This window comes from Alosa sapidissima, chromosome 24, assembly GCF_018492685.1.
Source record: "Alosa sapidissima isolate fAloSap1 chromosome 24, fAloSap1.pri, whole genome shotgun sequence".
In the NCBI taxonomy this organism is placed as follows: Eukaryota; Metazoa; Chordata; class Actinopteri; order Clupeiformes; family Clupeidae; genus Alosa; species Alosa sapidissima.
The window spans coordinates 18,064,443-18,071,942 of record NC_055980.1 but is presented as its reverse complement, the minus strand read 5'-3'; the positions used below and the strand labels follow the sequence as shown (position 1 = coordinate 18,071,942).

Here is a 7,500-nt window from a genome sequence, read left to right as displayed (position 1 = left end):
CTTGCTCTCTTCATCCCAGTCCATTATGCTCTGTGTAGAGGGGCCAGCAGGTCTGCAGTGTCCCTGCCTGAGGTCCTATGATCCCCTTATTGTCTGCAGGTAATTGCACTGCAGACGGCGGTGTGTGTCTGTCTGTATGTGTCTGTTTTTTTGTATTGTGTGTGTGTGTGTGCGTGTGTGTGTGTGTGTGTCTGTCTGTCTGTGTCTGTCTGTTTTGTGTGTGTGTGTGTGTGTGTGTTTGTGTATGTGCCAAAAAGCTTTTGTGTGTGTGTGTGTGTGTGTGTGTGCGTTTTGGGGGTTGATTGTGCTGTTTTAGATGAGAACCACGGCGGCTGTATAGTTCCCAGTCCTGTGCCGGTGAAGAGATCGGTGCTGATCCGGATAATAGATTGGTTCCCCTGGGGTGAACCCGGTTCCGTGGGCTCAGCCCAAGCGGCAGACGGCAGTTAAGGATTTGATTGTTCTCAGTCACATCGCCGGTTCTTTGGCCTTGCTATGTCTTTGTGTTTGTTATTTTCCGTCTCTGTTTTTTTTAACCCTGACTTTATGTGTGTTTGTTTCAGCATCTCTCAGACAAACAGTGCAAAAACAGATGCTGGATGTGGAGGAAAAAGTCGTACAAGTCAGCCAAGAGTGAATTTATGTGTGTGTTTATGTGTGGATCTTTTTTTTTTTTTGTGTGTGTGTTTATGTGTGGATCTTTGTGTTTGTGTGTGTGTGTGTGTGTGTGTCACTGCAGGTGCAGAGCTGTGATGTATCTGTCTACAGCATGTGTTTGTGCATGGGAGGTCAAAAGTCTACATCAGAGAGGGAGAATTTCAAAGCGCTTCACACTGTTACCACTGTTCCTCCACCTGGAGAGTTGACTAGGTGATTGTGTGTGTGTGTGTGTGTGTGTGTGTGTGTGTGTGTGTGTGTGTGTGTGTGTGTGTGTGTGTGTGCGTGCGTGTGTTGAATAGGTGTTGGATGTAGACGTGACAGGAGTGGGAGAAACAAAGTGAGAAAGAGAAACAGAAAGAGAGATTTAGACAGAGAGAACAAAAGAGTGAAAGAGAAAAGAAGGAAGAAAGAAAGAAAAAAAAGAAAGAAAGAAAGTGAACTAGATGTACTGCAAAGCTGTACAAAATATGCTCAGTCCTGCACATTCTATCCGCAAAAAATAAATCACGCTTGTCAATTTGTCTCCATCTCCTACTCCAGAATGAGTGTGTGCATGTGTACGTTTGCTTTTGTGTGTTTGTGTGCTTCTCTGTATGTGTGTTTTCGCTTGTTAGTGTGTGTGTGGGGGTAAGGGAGGAGGGGAGGACAGAGTTGAAAGAGAACATGAGACGGAGGTATAGAGGAGGGAGGGAACAAGAGAGAACATGAGACGGAGGTATAGAGGAGGGAGGGAACAAGAGAGAACATGAGACGGAGGTATAGAGGAGGGAGGGAATAAGAGAGAACATGAGACGGAGGTATAGAGGAGGGAGGGAACAAGAGAGAGCAGGGAGCGGAGGTATAGAGGAGGGAGGGAACAAGAGAGAACATGAGACGGAGGTATAGAGGTGGGAGGGAACAAGAGAGAACATGAGACGGAGGTATAGAGGAGGGAGGGAACAAGAGAGAACATGAGACGGAGGTATAGAGGAGGGAGGGAACAAGAGAGAACATGAGACGGAGGTATGGAGGAGGGAGGGAACAAGAGAGAACAGGGAGCGGAGGTATAGAGGAGGGAGGGAACAAGAGAGAGCAGGGAGCGGAGGTATAGAGGAGGGAGGGAACAAGAGAGAGCAGGGAGCGGAGGTATAGAGGAGGGAGGGAACAAGAGAGAACATGAGACGGAGGAAAGATGGAGTCTTCTGCTGGGCGTGTTACAGTGTGCTCTGGTGGTTTTAATTAAGGCTGCAACTCAGAAAGATGCACATGTACACGTACATAAAATGTATGCAACAAACACGCACACACACAGGTACACACACACACACACACACGGGTGGACATAATTCATTGTGGTGTATCCTCCCACTCCACACAGAGAGACACACACACATAAACTCTCCTGCATTCATCAGTGAAGATAGTTGGGATGAGTAATGACTAACTGCACTCACATACAGTATTTAGCTAAACACTGTAACCCTACACACACACACACACACACACACACACACTCACACATACACACACAAACACACACACACTATGATGGGTGATCCTCTACAAACTCCAAACTCTTCTCCGCTCCTCTGTTGTGTGTGTGTGTGTGTGTGTGTGTTTGTGTGTGAGATGGATGTGTGACCACCTCTCAGAACACACGGCGGTCTCATTATGGGAATATAAAAGAGCTGCCTTTACGAGTCCCAAACGGCTTTCACTCAAGGCTCCTCTTCTTCTGCTGACTCCCAGAGAAAAACACACCCGGAGATAATGTGTGTCGTAAAACTGCTGCTGCTGCTGGACACAGCTTCTTGTGTGTGTGTGTGTGTGTGTGTGTGTGTGTGTGTGTGTGTGTGTGTGTGTGTGTGTGTGTGTGTGTGTGTGTGTGTGTGTGTGTCTTTTGGGGTTAGGGTGGGTGTTGGTGAGTCTTCAAAATGAGCTGTGGCAGAAATGGAGAGATTATTTGTGTTAAACGGGTCAGTCGTGTGTGTGTGTGTATGAGAGAGAGAGAGAGATAGAGAGGGAGATAATGTGTGTCTGTGTAAATACTGTATGTGTCTTTTCTATTTTTTCTAACAATTTGCATCTGTATATTTTAGTGTCCACCCAGACACAACTATAAACTCATCATGCTCCCAGCCCCCTCAGAGCCTTATTTAACATGGGACATACGTTAGGGAGCTATGGCAGAAAATCTCTGTCACTCACACACACACACACACACACATATACACACACACACACACACACACACACATACACACACACGCATGCAATCAGCCTACTGTCTAGCCTGAGTTATGGACCACACAGCTCTAATGCATGGCTGAAAGATTACACACACACACACACACACACACACACACACACACACACACACTAACTTTCTCAAACACTGAGATAGTTCCAAATGTCATTTTCTCTCTCTTACACACACACACACACACACACAAAAAAAAAGCAAACAAACAAACACACAAACAATCAAACACAATCATCTCAGAGTCCAGCCTGATTTAATATCTGCTCCAGTGGTATGGCAGGGAAAGTCCATTTACACACTCACACACACTCTCTCACACACACACACACAAATCTAACTTTTTTAATATCGACTGCATTGTGGTTCTTCCCTCTGCTGTGGCCCTGGTGTGAGGGCAATGAATTAGAGACGTGCACGGACGACTGCGCCGCTGGCTGGCATCTGTAGAATGTAAAGTGACGAGAAATATGCCTTCATTGTGCTTTGAACCAAAAAGGAATCAAAAATGTGTCAGCAAACTGACTGGATGTAATTGTAAAAATGTGACTATGGGACTTGGGGCAGTGAGAGAATTTGGGGATGAGGAAAATCAAGTGGAAATTTCATCTGACTGAATTTGTGTGCAGTCATTTTCATTCATTTTTAATGGATTACAGGGCAAGTCTGTGTTTTACAGGCAAGGGTGTCACTAGAAACCACAGGCCCTATGAAACCACATGTCATATTGCACCCCCCCCCCCCCCCCCCCTCAACAATCCCAGTATTTGTCATTCTGTTGCATGAGGTCATCCTGTCAGTGTAGGACCCTTGGGACCATCCCCACTTTCTCCTGCCTTACAGTGGGCCTGTGGTTTGGACGCTTGGCAGGGCTGAACGTCGTTTTAAGAGTGAAAACACAGAATCACCCTCAGAAAAGGATGCGACGTCTGCCTCCAGTTCCATGGCCAGTTGAAGTGTGTGTCATCTGGTGCCGCAGGTCTGGATCTTGGCCAGACAGGAGGGGTGTGTGAGGTGGTCGCCAGATGGTCAGGAGACTGGTGCAGCCAGGTGGCTTCAGGTAGCTGTACAAAACTCTCTCAGCCAGTAATTAGCTAGCTACAGTTTACACAAATAGCAGTAATACAAATGTCCAGCCTTTGACATGCCCATTGGGGGGTCTTTGCTAAATGTCTATGAAAAACATAATCACACTTAATTGTCATGTGCAGCATTTGCATGCTAAATCTGTAGTAAAGAGCTAGTACCCACCAAAATCCCATATCTCAACTCATGTGCTACCCATGTAGAACTCAGGTAGAATTTAAGGCTGGGGTTAAGATGGGTCCAGCGTATGTTCCCCATGGGACAACATACAGGGTAGATCATATGCAGAACATGTATTTTTTCTATACTGTTTTTCATGGAACAATTATGTTTTAATGCTTGTAGCAAACCCAATGTGTGTGTGTGTGTGTGGGCGTGTGTATGTGTGTGCATGCATGTGTCCGTGCTCTCACTGCTAGGGTCCAGGCGTGGTTTGTCAAGGTACTCCTATCTGAGTTGAAATCCACTCCATTTTAGTTTAAGTAGACAAGCTACGTTTGTGTGAGACACAAACACCGAATATAATGTATGGATTTCTCCTCTGAACAGTAACTTTCCACTGAAATATGAATCTAGTATAGTATAGTATATATACTCATTTGATCCCGTGAGGGAAATTTGGTCTCTGCATTTATCCCAATTCGTGAATTAGTGAAACACACTCAGCACACAGTGAAGCACACACTAATCCCGGCGCAGTGAGCTGCCTGCAACAACAGCGGCGCTCGGGGAGCAGTGAGGGGTTAGGTGGGCTCAAGGGCACTTCAGCCGTGGCTACTGGTCGGGGTTCGAACCGGCAACCCTCCGGTTACAAGTCCGAAGTGCTAACCAGTAGGCCACGGCTGCCCCAAATCTTATCTTATCCCATCTTATTTACACTGAATAGACCAGAAAGTGGATGAGGCCTCAGCGTATGTTCCTTGTTCTCTCTCTCTCTCTACATCATCATTGTCATCCCATTTTACGTGGACCACACTGAAACAGGCTCTGATTAGTGCCAACCTGGCAATAATGTTTCCTCTTATCTCTAAACACATAGTCACACACAGATATACACAGGGACAGTACAGGAACAGAATGAAATAACAACAGTCATCTCATTTGTGAAAGAACACATAACAGACACATCAGGATATAAACCACTGATGAAAATAAAAAGCATAAGTTCCAATTCCAACACTCTCACTGTGCATTAGGTGCTCAATGGTGTTTTAATGGTGCGACCGTTCACTTAAAGGCACCTAACCTTAACCTTAACCTTAACCCTAACCCTAACCCTAACCCTTAACCCTAATGCCTTCCATGTAGCGCTGCCTGGAAGACGACGTTGGGGGCTTAAAGCACCAAACACTGCATTAGGTAATCCTCATGTATTTAAAGGGGAACGGTGCAGAAGACTGACACCAAGAGAGAACCGTTATTTTGGATCTCCAAAACCCGGAGGGCAGGGCAGACCTTAAAACTCTGGAGATGAAAGTACCCGCCCATACTTCATGTCACCCATTTAAATCTGTTAAATAGCACAGGCACCTTGAATCAGACACACATAAACCAAGACAAGGCCCCAGGGCTGAGATGCTTGAGAAGAAAACACCATGGCAGCTCTTTTGCTTTTGTAAGGGTGTGTGTATGTATGTAACAGTTGAAAATGACAGCGAGTGAGTGGGAGGGAGATGGATGGGGTGAGACTGGGAAATGACTGCGCTGTCAAGATCGAACCCGGGTGGGTATTGGGACGCCCAAATGTGCCACCACAGCTCGTGCTAGCTCAGGATCCTTAAAATCACCCTAACTTTCCCCTGCCTAGCAGTACCCCTGTTCACAGGCATGGAGTCTGGCATGCTAGACATTTAATTAACAAAAAGACAGAATCCATGGGATGTGTCATCTGCCTCCAGTTTCACAGCCAGGTGAGGCGTGTTATGGTGCCGCAGGTCTGGATCTTGGCCAGACCCTGGAGGGATGTGCGAGGCGGTTGCCAGACTGGTCAGGAGACTGGAGCAGCCAAGTGACTTCAGGTAGCTGTACAGAATGTAAAATGTAAATGTAAATCAGGTTTATAGGCCAAGTATACTAGCGTATACAAGGAATTTGGTCTCTGCATTTTTCCCTATCCGTGAAACACACACAGCACACAGTGAACACACAGTGAGGTGAAGCACACACTAACCCGGAGCAGTGAGCTGCCTGCTACAGCGGCGCTCGGGGAGCAGTGAGGGGTTAGGTGCCTTGCTCAAGGGCACTTCAGCCGTTCCTACTGGTCAGGGATCGAACTGGCAACCCTTCGGTTACAATCCCGAAGCCCTAACCAGTAGGCCACGGATGCCCACTCTCTCACACAGCCAGTAATTAGCTATTACTGTTTACACAAATAACAGTAAAACAAATGTCTAAATCTTAAGTATTTCCATGTGATATTGGTAAAATTAAGGTTATGGTTTCCTTTTCAATAGATTTGTTCATATATCCATTCATCCATATATAAATCTCCTTGTGTGCCACGCTACTACTGTGATAAAGCTGATGAAGTATTTGGTAATATTGGAGGTCAGTTTATTCATTTTATGGCCCCATAAAATGAATAAACTGTCAGATTAATTATATTTGCAATATTGATCAAGTGCACTTAACCTTTCTAGTCAGTGTGTGTCTTCCCAGGACGCTTCTGTGGTGGAGATGTGGTATGTCAAGGTACTTCTATCCTGAGCTATGCTCTTGTCCTTGAGAAACAAACACAGACTTGTAACATTTATAATTATGCATTTCTCCTCTCAATAGTAATTTCTGTTGCCACTGAATAGAATACAAGTGTGTGAGACCTCTGTTCAGGGTCCTAGTTCTCTTGCTCTCTGTCTCTCTGTCTCTCTCTCTCTTTCTCTCAATTCAATTAAAGGCTTCTTTATTAGCTTGACGAGAAGAAGTAATACATATACCAGCATACCGTGTAATTCATACCACAATCAGAATACAAGTCCTACTAGTAACAGTACTCCTCTACTCCACAGGATCTTAAACCACACTCATGCAAGCTCATACTCATACATTTACATACAAACCTCCCCAGCCATAGACTGTATATATATACAGTTTATGTCCCCAGCCATACACATAAAGTGCTCTCCATACTACCACTCATCCACATATAACATTATTCACATTCCACTCATCCACATATAACATTCATTCCCACTCATCCACATACAGCATTCATTCCCACTCATCCACACACACACACACACACACATACACACACACACATATACACACACACACTTGGTTTCAACCTCTCAGTCGTCATACCTAGTCCTTATTTCTTAGCCACTGAATTTACAAGGCTTCATATGTTCCACACCTTGTTGAATTGTTGTCTTTTGTTCCGGTCTTCAAACTAGAAGAATTTTCTATACTTAAATAGTATTTCATTAGTCCCTTTCATTACTGTAGCGATGGGGCCTCTGTATCTTTCCAATACTTTAAAATGATTTTTTTGTATACCAAAGAGGAGAAAAGGACCA

General features: G+C 45.1%; 1 long non-coding RNA gene across 1 annotated transcript in view; it reads right to left on the bottom strand.

The window, feature by feature from the left end:
* Positions 1-5,088, bottom strand: part of LOC121699939 — a 17,205-nt gene extending 12,117 nt beyond the window's left edge. Inside the window, exon 1 of the long non-coding RNA XR_006027080.1 lies at positions 5,076-5,088. This is a non-coding gene — a long non-coding RNA (uncharacterized LOC121699939). The remainder of the gene's footprint in view (positions 1-5,075) is intronic.
* Between the last annotated feature and the right edge of the window lie 2,412 nt (positions 5,089-7,500).